Raw genomic sequence first — 12,643 nt, 5'->3', positions numbered from 1 at the left:
TAGTCCCTAAATGTTCCTGGTAAATTTGAGTACAGTGGTACCTTGGTTCTCAAACTTGATCTGTTCCGGAAGTCCATTCCAAAACCAAAGCATTCCAAAACCAAGGCGTGCTTTCCCATAGAAAGTAATGCAAAATTGATTCATCTGTTCCAGGCTGTTGAAAAACTACCTCTCAAACGTTTCTCCCCATGGCCCCAATCAGCACAATCTCTCTCTCTCTCCCCCCCCCTCTCTAAAAACGGAAGAGCAACATTAAAAATGAAAGCTCAGAACACTTTCAACCTCCATTTTTTTTAAAAAAACCTGATACGTTCACTTCCAGGTTTACGACATTCAGGTTCTAAGCAGTTCATGAACTAGGCTGTTTAAGAACCAAGGTACCACCGTATTAAAGAATTAAAACCTGGCGCCTCCTTCCCAAAGCCCAGGAAACTTCTGCCCAGCTTAGGGATGTGTTAGCAGCTAGCAGTGGCCTAGTAAAAATGGAGATTGAAATTATTCAACTCAAGAAATTCCACACACAGAATTTCAGGAGAAAAGTTTAAAATTTGAGCTAAAATGTCTTTTTCAAGGGAAAAGAAACTTCTTGTTGCATCCATCCAGATGTGTATTTAATCTATTTGGAGGCATTTTACCAATTATCCCAATGCCTTCTGCACGACCCATTACCTTGTAAGATGTTCCTAAGTGCTACATAAACAACCCTCTCTACTGAGAGGCTGACACTTAAATGCACACCCGTTAAGTCCATTAAACAGGGCAGCAAATGGAAGCACCAATTTGGCAGCCGATATTTAGCTGTACATTTGGGGCTGTGACTCTGACAGCGTAACTCAGCATTCCTTAAACTTTGCAGAACTGAGGACAACCGTTTCAGTTTGTCCCTTGCGGGTCACCTAAGGAAATGCAAAATTTCTAACTTTATTCCCAATGATATCTCTGCCTTCATGTACGTTGGGATGCCTGCACTGTATCAAACATCATGGGCTTCCTAGTAGACCCAGATACCAGAAAGTCTTAACAGGCACTAGGATGCAGAATATTTCATGGGGATATAGAAAGTTGTATTATACTGAGGGTGCATTTAGAGATAGGGAATATTAGTTTTTCTGATTATAATGCTAGTGCTCCTGTCCTGTTTTCTAACATTTTTTGCACACTGCAGTAACTGTTGAGTCATAGAACTGTGGCCTTTCGATTGATATACCAGCACAACCTGCTAATTTTCATTCACAACAGTGGACATGGTGTGACACAACACACACACATCCATTTTCCACAAATTACACACATGATACATTGTGCATCACATATCACTTCCCTTAGGACTTCCCAGTCCATCTCTCCATGGTCTTCAATAATAATAATAATAATAATAATAATAATAATAATAATAATTTATTATTTGTACCCCGCCCATCTGGCTGGGTTTCCCCAGCCACTCTGGGCAGCTTCCAACAAAGATGAAAAATACACTAAAATGTCACATATTAAAAACTTCCATGAACAGGTCTGCCTTCAGATGTCTTCTGAATGTCAGGTAGTTGTTTATCGCTTTGACATCTGATGGGAGGGCGTTCCACAGGGCGGGCGCCACTACCGAGAAGGCCCTCTGCCTGGTTCCCTGTAACTTGGCCTCTCCAGTGAGGAAACCGCCAGAAGGCCCTCGGAGTTGGACCTCAGTGTCCAGGCAGAACGATGGGGGAGGAGACGCTCCTTCAGATATACTGGACCGAGGCCGTTTAGGGCTTTAAAGGTCAGCACCAACACTTTGAATTGTGCTCGGAAACGTACTGGGAGCCAATGTAGGTCTTTCAAGACCGGTGTTATATGGTCTCGGTGGCCGCTCCCAGTCACCAGTCTAGCTGCCACATTCTGGATTAGTTGTAGTTTCCGGGTCACCTTCAAAGGTAGCCCCACGTAGAGCGCATTGCAGTAGTCCAAGCGGGAGATAACCAGAGCATGCACCACTCTGGCGAGACAGTCTGCAGGCAGATAGGGTCTCAGCCTACATACCAGATGGAGCTGGTAAACAGCTGCCCTGGATACAGATTTGACCTGTGCCTCCATGGACAGATGTGAGTCCAAAATCACTCCCAGGCTGCGCACCTGGTCCTTCATGGGCACAGTTACCCCATTCAGGACCAGGGAATCCTCCACACCTGCCCGCCTCCTGTTCCCCAAAAACAGTACTTCTGTCTTGTCAGGATTCAACCTCAATCTGTTAGCCGCCATCCATCCTCCAACCGCCTCCAGACACTCACACAGGACCTTCACCACCTTCACTGGTTCTGATTTAAAAGAGAGGTAGAGCTGGCTATCATCCGCATACTGATGAACACCCAGCCCAAACCTCCTGATGATCTCTCCCAGTGGCTGCATGTAAATGTTGAAAAGCATGGGGGAAAGGACAGAACCCTGAGGCACCCCACAAGTGAAAGCCCAGGGGTCTTAACACTCATCCCCCACCACCACTTTCTGAGCACGGCCCAGGAGGAAGGAGCGGAACCACTGTATGACAGTGCCCCCAGCTCCCAGCCCCTCTAAACAGTCCAGAAGGATGTTATGGTTGATGAGAGATCCAGCAGAACTAGGAAACAGCTCTCACCTTTGTCCCTAGCCCGCCGGAGATCATCAACCAGTGCGACCAAGGCAGTTTCAGTCCCATGATGAGGCCTGAATCCCGACTGGATGCAAACCTTATTCCACTTCATATCCTGTTATACTTCCCTGTTATACTATTTCATGTGTTTCCTTTATTTAAGACTAACTGCTGCTCATATGGTTACCCCTACTTGCAGGTTAAATTGCATGTTATAATCTCCTGAGATATTCTCCAAAAGACTTCCACTCTTCTCTTACCTGTGTTTCGTCTTCGTTTCTTGTTTTCTCCGTCATCATTGCTAATTCTGTATATTCGGTCAATTTACTCTGCCATATTTCTTTCGTTGGTATTTCTTTGTCTTTTCATGTTTCCGCATAAACTATTCTAGCTGCAGCAGTTGGGTATATGAAGAGGTTGAGTGCCTTCTTTGGGATATCATTGCTTATTATCCCTAGTAGGAAGGCCACAGGTCTTTTGGGAAATGTAAAGGTAAAGATCTTTTTCAATTCTATATGAATCATTTCCCAGTGCTCTCTAGCATATTTTCACGGTCACCACATATGCATCAGAGTTCCTTCTACAGTGGTACCTTGGGTTAAAAACTTAATTCGTTCTGGAGGTCCGTTCTTAACCTGAAACTGTTCTTAACCTGAGGTCCCACTTTAGCTAATGGGGCCTCCCTCTGCCACCGCGCTGCCGCCATGTGATTTCTGTTCTCATCCTGAAGCAAAGTTCTTAACCCAAGGTACTATTTCTGGGTTAGCAGAGTCTGTAACCTGAAGTGTCTGTAACCCGAGGTACCACTGTACCTCTTGACATTTCCTGAATAACTTGGACCCTTTTAAATAATTTTTTTACCAGTTTGCTGGGTGTCAAGTACCACCTGTACATTGTCTTTTGTAAGTTTTCCTTGATAAGACAACAGGCTGAGAACAACGAACGTCATTGGACAAGGTTGCTAATCCCCCACCCTCATCGCACATGCCTGCTTCTGTTCGCCCACAATTCCCCCATGAAAGCAGCAGGAACGAATTGTATGCCAGTACACTGCCCCAAATTTCATCACTTTACTTCTGTGATTTTCTGGGTTAATGGGGCTGCAAATGGACTTTTTCTGGAAGCAATGAACACAGAAATAATCACTAAACTTATACCAGATTTCTGGTAGGGGCTTTTACATTGTATGAAGGCTCAAATTTAATGCAAAAAAATAAGTTAGGGTAACATTAGGCAAATGGAACATACTGCCATGTGAACACAGCCTGCATGAGACCTTTGGCCCATCTAGTTCTGATCGGCCATAGCTCTCCAAGGTTTCAGGCAAGGTTCTTTCCTGGGTGTTCCAGGGATTGAATTTAGGACCTTCTGCACACAAAGAAAATCCTCTCTCAATTAGTTACAGCCATTTTCTAAAACAGTCCTATTTATTACCTTCTAACTAGCTGCCCCCTGCAGTGAGTTCTGTCCTAAAATTATCACTATTAAACAGTGAGACTCGAACGAGTCTGCATTTTCGTGCAGATTAAAATCATAAGCCTGTGTGCATGTGGAGGGGGGGAAACTTTTTTTAAAAAAGGCAACTAGGTGTACAATTGCACATGGATTTGCAGCCTCATTGAGCTCCATCTCTTAGAAGTACAAAGCCCCCTGGAAAAGACAGATACATGTAGCAATCCAAAGCTAACTTAAAGCTTCGTGATGATCTCCACTCGGAAACACTGTGCTGTCTTGATCTAAAAATCTACAGAGCTGGAAAACGACCTGTTCTCGGCAATTTCCCACGGCGGCTCCTTTGTGAAATTAATGATGGCTCTGGGTCATCTTTTAGGGCCGTGTGCCTGAAACTGGTGCCTTCCAGATGTTTTGGACTACAATTCCCATCAGCTTCAGGCAGCAGAACTGTGCTGTCTGGGGCTGATAAGAGTTGTAGTCCGAAAACAGCTGGAGGGCACTGCAGGGGAGAGGAGGTTTCACAGCCCTCACTGCAGTCATTGGAAGGAAAAGAAAGAATACAATTAAAACACATAATATGTCTATTTGCTGGATAAAGTTTTGCCAATTTGCCCCCCCTCCCCAGATCAGATAGAAAAGTGGGGGCACGGAATATAATCACAAGAACACAGGGCTTGAAATTGCTTTTGCAAGTGGGCTGGCTGGATACGATTAACAAATACACATAACATCAGATTCTAATTGTGTTCCTTTTAGAAAATAACTGAGTTAAAATCAAAGCTGAATTTAACAGAAACAAACACGCCGAAGTCTATCCTAGCAATCTCTTAACACTTAACCAACGTCATCTATCAAACATATCATGTTAAAGGCTGCTTTTCTATGAGCAAGAAAGCTGATATTGAAGCTGACCATTATAAATGACACCAGAGTTTTGTGGCTGTAGGTGAGCTGTCATAAGATTTTGCTGTGTGTTGAGGTAGGTATCTTCCTCCCCACCCCCACCCTCACCCCCATTTACAGGAATCCTGCTTAGCACACTGCAGTTATGACATCTGGGAAAGCTGTTAAGTTGACAATTATGCCATATGCAGCCTTTAATAATAATAATAATAATAATAATAATAATAATAATTTTTATTTATACCCCGCCCTCCCCAGCCAAGGCCGGGCTCAGAGCGGCTTACAAGCAATAATAAAAACAAGTTAAATTACAACTTTAAAAAAATATAAAAAAATACAACATTAAAATATTGAAACATTAAAATATTAAAATGTAGCCTCATCGCAGAAGGAGAAGGAAAAGCCAAAGGCCAGGCGGAACAACTCTGTCTTACAGGCCCTGCAGAAAGAAATCAGATCCTGCAGGGCCCTGGTCTCGTGAGGCAGAGCGTTCCACCAGACCGGAGCCAGAGTTGAAAAGGCCCTGGCTCTGGTTGAAGCCAATCTAACTTCCTTAGGGCCTGGGACCACAAGGGTGTTGCTATTTATGGACCTTGAGGCTCTCCGTGGGGCATACCAGGAGAGGTGGTCCTGTAGCGCATGAAGGGATTTAAAGGTCAAAAGCAGCACCTTAAATCTGATCCTGTACTCCACTGGGAGCCAGTGCAGCTTGGAAAGCACTGGGTGAATATGCTCCCATGGCAGAGACCCCATGAGGAGTCTCGCTGCAGCATTCTGCACCCGCTGGAGTTTCTGGGACAGCTTCAAGGGCAGCCCCGCGTAGAGCAAATTACAGTAGTCAAGCCTGGAGATGACCGTCGCATGGATCACTGTGGCCAGGTCGGGGCGGAAAAGGTAAGGGACCAACTGCTTGATGCGGCGAAGGTGGAAAAATGTCGCATTATAAGCTAATTTAATAAAATCATTGTTGCGAGGACTAATTAATAAATAGGTGACAACATACACCAGGTCTTTGTCATTGTTGTGGAATTGCTTCTCGTGGACCTAGGGTCTAAAAGATAGCATCCAGGAGCTGTCACCCAGGAACATATTTCTTTGCCTTTATTGATTCTGGCAAGCCTGCAAATTCTGGTAAGCTGGGGGGGGGGGGCCTCAAATTTTGACCTTGCTCCTACGGGTTTCATTTCAAAGTATTCTTGCAGACCACTTGTTATGAAAAGTTGGGCCACCCTGGTCTGAATGATGCCCTGAGCCCCTTCTAGCATTTGGGGTCTTGTGCCCACTGAGGGTTGGAATCAAATGGAGGAGGTTTCTGAACTGGTCAGACAAGTTTCTTTGTAACACTATGACCTAAGCTGGCCTAATAATAATAATAATAATAATAATAATAATTTATACCCTGCCCATCTGGCCTCCCCAGTCACTCTGTGCAGCTTCCAACAAAATATTAAAATACAGCAATGCATCAAACATTAAAAGCTTCCCTAAACATTCCCTAAACATTTAAGTGTCCTCATCAGCATCCTCAAAAACGAGTGAGGTCACATGAGCTACAATGATGTGATTGTGTCTCCCAGGTTAATAGGTGGCTCTTTCCTCCACCTCCCCTTACCTTGCTGCTAGAACAATAGCCAGAGAGGTGTATGGAAGCTGGGACTCAGCTACATTAGTCAAAATACAGCATTATAACTGGGTTATAACACTGTGACACCAGATGGCACTGTAGAGCTGAAATCACAACTCAGTGATATTATGAGCTTTGCAACTGGGTTGTTGTTTTTTTGCAGAGTATTTTCAAAGCATTTTTTAAATATATATATATAGCTGTGTAGATCTAGCCCTGCCAACAGTTTGGAAGGTGGAGAAAAAGTGACATGTTTGTTCTGTGCTGGATCCAAAGCTGTGACTAATGGAGAAGCAGAATCTTTTCAGGTGCTGATGCTTCGATTTCATCCATTTTATGTTAAGGTTGTGCATATGTGTAAATAAAACCATATATACTGAAGACACAACAATCTCTGCTGACCTTCATTCTAAGGGAAGCAAACTCTGCGTAAACACCTGGGAGCCCTGGAGTCTCTTGGAGTTTGGAGCTTGGGGTGGAATATAAGAATGCCATTTGTGAACCATGTTTATATGCATATGAGTGTATGGAGAAATACAAAGGTGTTACTTCCAGATGCAAATGGATGTCCTTTTCAACTTGTACACAAATAATTGTACTTGCAGAGTAGCCCTGCTCACTGAGGAGAGGCGAGTCCTTCAATCACAACACAAACCAAAAGGAATTGGGTAGTACAATTGCTGTCACTTGTCTAAGAATCTCCTGAGCTCGATTCTTTGTTCCTTTAGGTCTGAAGGAACTGACACACCATGTGAAGAAAACAAGACTAGTTTATTTTACATCAGGACTGGGATGATAAGAACTCGACATGCACTTTCAAGGAACAGGGACTTCTTAATACGTTCATACTATTAACAGTCTATTAGAAATGTGACAGTAACCTGGGGAGGTTTACATTAGATATTTGTTATTCATCAGAACATAAGAAGAGCTCTGCTGGATTGTTGCTGTTTCCAGCAGTGACCAGCCACAGGCTTTGCAGAATTCAGTGTGTCTAAAATGGATTTATTCATGATTTAGTTAACATGTTTGCAATATGTTAATACTAAAAAGAGGGAGCTAGAAGAGCCCTCGCCCATATGGGCTCCCTAGTGATTGAAACAAACACTACTAATTTGAATATCTAGGAGAGCTAGAGAGAGAGAGAAAGAGAGAGAGAGAGAGAGAGAGAGAGAGAGAGAGAGAGAGAGAGAGAGGAAGGAAGGAAGGAAGGAAGGAAGGAAGGAAGGAAGGAAGGAAGGAAGGAAGGAAAGATCCATTATAAGCTTGTCGGTGAAACTGAATGTTGAAAGATTCAAGACGGATACAAATACAGTGGTACCTCGGGTTACATTCGCTTCAGGTTACATATGCTTCAGGTTACAGACTCCACTAACCCAGAAATAGTACCTCGGGTTAAGAACTTTGCTTCAGGATGAGAACAGAAATTGCGCTCCGGCGGCGTGGCAGCAGCAGGAGGCCCCATTAGCTAAAGTGGTACCTCAGGTTAAGAACAGTTTCAGGTTAAGAACGGACCTCCGGAACGAATTAAGTATGTAACCCGAGGTACCACTATAAGCACACAGTGCATAGTTAAACTATGGAACTCACTGTTACAGGAGGCATCATTGGCCAACTTGGATATTTTTAAAAGAGGGTTAGACAAATTAATGGAGGATAAAACTATTGATGGCTACTAGCCATGACGTCTATGCTCTGCCTCCACAGTCAGAAGCAGAAAGCTTCTGAATATCAGTTGCTGGAAACCACAGGAGAGAAGGGCGTTCTTGTGTTCAGAGCCTACAGGGCTTCTCAGAGGTACTGTGAGAACAGAATGCTGGACTAGGTGGTTCATTGGCCTGATACAGCAGGCTCTTATCTTCTTAAGCCCTGCTTGCAGAGCAGGAGCACACTGCAACACCTGTCATTGACAGCTGTGGCTGTATCAGCCCCACATATAACATAAGTCAGGCATAGATGGGGATGGAAGGGGAATTTGCTTTTGTTTACATTGTGATGAGAAACTGCCTAAGGCACAATGTTTGGTCCAACATGTGAACCAATACACAGCTGCCCATCTAAATCTACACTTCCATAGCGTTGTTTTTTTCCGATTCAGTTCCACAGTGAAACAATACTTACAAAAATGTATACGTTAAGGAAAATTGTTCATGAAAACACATATATCAGTGAACATAGCATACAGCAGTGGATTATATCAGGGGAAATTGCTTGCAAAAGAATGTGTGCATTAGTCCCAATTGCAAAGAGATGTTTTTAAAAGGCGAAAAAGGAACACACAAATGCTGATGAATTTTCATGAGGATTTTATTTCATTTCTATATATATATTCTTAAAAAGAAATCCACGTATTGCTGCCCAAATGCAAAGAGCTGAATATAAGATGCTGTGTGAGTGTGTGAAATGAGAAACCAAACCTAACAAACTGAATGTTGGAAGATTCAGGACAGATAAAAGAAAGAACTTCATACAGCACGGTTAAACTGTGGAACTCTCTCCCACAAGACAGTGATGGCCACCAACCTAAATGGCTTTAAAAGAGGTTTAGACAATAATGCAGCAGCTAGACTGGTGACTGAGAGTGGCTGCTGAGACCACATTACACCGGTCCTGAAAGAACTACATTGGCTCCCAGTACGTTTCCGAGCACAATTCAAAGTGTTGGTGCTGACATTTAAAGCCCTAAACGGCCTCGGTCCTGTATACCTGAAGGAGTGTCTCCACCCCAGTCATTCAGCCTGGACACTGAGGTCCACTGCCAAGGGCCTTCTGGCGGTTCCCTCATTGCGAGAAATGAGGTTACAGGGAACCAGGCAGAGGGCCTTCTCGGTAGTGGCACCCACCCTGTGGAACTCCCTCCCATCAGATGTCAAGGGAATAAACAACTATCCGACTTTTAGAAGACATCTCAAGGCAGCCCTGTTTAGGGAGGTTTTTAATGTTTGATGTTTTATTGTATTTTTAATATTTTGTTGGAAGTTGCCCAGAGTGGCTGGGCAGGCAAACAAACAAACATTAATTATTATTATTATTATTATTATTATTATTATTATTCATGGGGGAGAAGGCTATTGGTGGTCGATAGCCATAATGGATATGCTCTACCTCCACAGCTGAGGTCAGCAATGCTTCTGAATGCCAGGTGAAGGAAACCACAGGAAAGAAGTGTTCTCCTGTGCTTATGTCTTGTTTGCAGGTTTTCCACAGAAGGCATCTGGTTGGCCACTGTGAGAACAGGATGCTGGAGAAGAAAGGCCACTGAACTGGTCCAGCAGGGCTCTTTTGTGTACTTAGGTTCTTATGACAGATCTATCCATCCCAAGGTCTTGGGGGAAATGGTCTTTCAGACACATTGGGAATTCCAAGTGGACCTCAAAAGTGAAAAGGTTTGATTCCCTATTAAATGGAAGTGAAGTTCTTGCAATCATCTGCAGTGCCAGTCCATCTGTCAGGAAGTAGCTCAATGAACAAGGTGGGAAGCCTACCTGGGAATACAAACACACCGCCCGCCTCTCCACCCATGCCGTTCTGCATTGCTTTTTTCTTTTCTTTTTTAAGAAACAACAGGCTCTTAATTAAAAAGCTGGAAATCAATTGCCCTCATCTTCCTCATTCCAAGGCTCCTGTGCACACGAGGATTAGAGCCTGCCTCTGTGTTAAGTCAATTAGAGATAAGGCGGGTTATAGAAATGTCAGCTTCCGCTTATCGGCCTGCTTGAAAATGACGCAGATTGAAATGTAAAAAGATTATTTCCTCAGCTCTCTCCCACCCACTCACCCCACCCCACTCTACTTCTAAGAAGGAGGGAGGGGAATTGTTAAGCAAGAAATCTGACAACCCATCGCCGATAGTTTCGGGTAGCCACCTGTGGGAAAGAGATATTATGAATTCCTCCACGCACCTGAAGTGCAGCCTGCAAAGGTGGGCAGGAGATGAATACCTGTAAGAGCTCCGTTGCTGTCGCCTCTGATCTCTCACATGGTTTACCAGGAAGGGTGGGCACAGAATCTTCAATTTGCATGAATCAACCTCACTGCCCTACCCCTGGCAAAGATGTACAGAGATACAAAGCCACTATCAAAAATCTCAGATGTAAAAGCATTCATCAAATGGTCATCAAAGGAACTACAAAAATAAAATAGAATAACCATGCAGGGAAAGGGAGGAGAACCATTTTTCTTCCCAAAGAATACACTCCTTAGGAACTGCATGCCAATAGGTTACATTCTGTCTTTGCACTAAGCTTACCGTTAACTCTTCATCCAAGAGAGATGAAATTTTTATTTGACAGTTCTCTGGGCAGACTGACCTGGACCCCATAGTAATCACCTAGGACCTGGACACAGAGGAATTCACACTCTCCTAGCACTAATCACTTATTGGCCACCATCTAATATAAAATGCAGTTGTTGCTTTGATTTCATATTAAAAAGAGGTTCACAAGCCGACCAGTATTATTCAAAATCACCACTTAAGAATAGAGGAGAAACAAAGCAAAAGTGAAACAATGGGAATGTTTCCTCTTATTGAAATGTAGAGCTTCCTCAAGTCTCAGGATAGAATCACAGAGCTGGAATTGATTGTGGAACCCAGTCCTTGTGTTAAAACATGATTCCTTCTGCCTATAATTGCCTGATCCCATTTCACCCCATCACAGGCCAGTACAGGGCAGCTTTTAAAACTTCCTGCCTTAATTCAAAGTGATGGGATGCCTGTTGTGTAATGACTCCCCATCTGCTTCTTGCTCAATCACGTACCTTCTGTTGCTAAAAACGGTACTGAATGGCTTCTGTATGTACCCGAATTGGGAGCTGGTTATGTGTTGTGTGAGTGAAAGTCCAAAAACACACACAACTAGGTTGAAAGCCACTGTAACGCAAGGAAAAGCAAAGGATGACTATAGGAGAAAGATGAAGTGATTTTCTCTTCGTCCAACCAGCTGTGTAAGTCTGCCTTGGCTTTCTTTGAAAATTTTCAGACATTTAATCTCACACCGACCCTCCAGATTCACTTTAAATCCCCTGTGGGTCAGAGGCTCTTTTCTGGAGAACATATGCAAATACTACCAGTTGCTGGTTGCCCAGTGATGAAGTTCCAAAACATAGATCTTTGCTCAGTTGTAAGAACATAAGAAGAACCCTGCTGGAGCCAACCAAAAGGTCAGTTGGGTCTAGCATTCTGTTCTCTCATTGACCATTGCCTGTAGGAAGTTCACAAGCAGGACATGAGTAGAGCAGCTCTCTCCAGTCTTGGGGAATACAGGAGACTGGCCTGGAGAGTGACCAAGCCCCATGCTCCTGCCATCTGCAAATTCCTCCACCTCTCGGAGTGAATGGAAACAGGCAAGAGGGTAGGAAGCTACAGGAATGGCCCTCATTTGCAGAAGTTTAATTTACTTTGCAATGGCTTTTTAAAGTCTCTTTCATCTACGTGTTTGTTGAAAGCAGTGTGTGTGTGCGTGTGTGTGTTCCTGATAATGTTTGAGATAAAATAAGAAACAAACTAGTCTACAGAACAAGAATATTTTTTGAAAACAAACAAACCCAAAGATGAAAAAGCAAGAGGAAAAAACAAAAAAAGAGAGAAAAGGGGGGAAATAAATACCTGTAGGACCCTTTACCATATTTATATCATAAATATCTTACATTTATCCACATACTCTCCCATCTCCCACCTGGGAGCCTACTTCTTCTCCCAGTCTCTCACCCTGGGAGACCTTGTTGAGAGCAAAGATTGAGGGACCCAGTTCAATCTGTGGGCCACCAACCCTTGTGGGCAAAATTCCAGAGGCAACAATAGGAGGAGCACCAGATGTGGTTCTTGGTTTTGTCTGGTAGGCTACATAGCAGGCTTGCAAAAGAAGAGATTTATAAACACACACAAACAAACACACACCCTTCCATCCAAGCAGGCAAGCAAGCAAGCAAGAGACATTCCCAGATATCAAAGACACATCCCAGCCGATGTGTAAAACCATTGCAGGAGGGTGTGGAGGTGGGCCAGTGTGGGGTGCTGCCTGGGGGAAAGGAGGGCTAGCTTGAGCATGTGATGTAGTCTG

At 43.7% G+C, this 12,643-nt stretch overlaps 1 protein-coding gene across 9 annotated transcripts in view; it reads right to left on the bottom strand.

Annotated features, from left to right (window-relative positions):
* Positions 1-12,643, bottom strand: part of NTM (neurotrimin) — an 822,171-nt gene that overhangs the window by 638,605 nt on the left and 170,923 nt on the right. The gene's annotated exons all lie outside the window — the stretch shown is intronic.

This window comes from Podarcis cretensis, assembly GCF_951804945.1.
Source record: "Podarcis cretensis genome assembly, chromosome: 15".
Lineage (NCBI taxonomy): Eukaryota > Metazoa > Chordata > Lepidosauria > Squamata > Lacertidae > Podarcis > Podarcis cretensis.
This window is presented reverse-complemented; position numbering and strand designations above follow the sequence as displayed.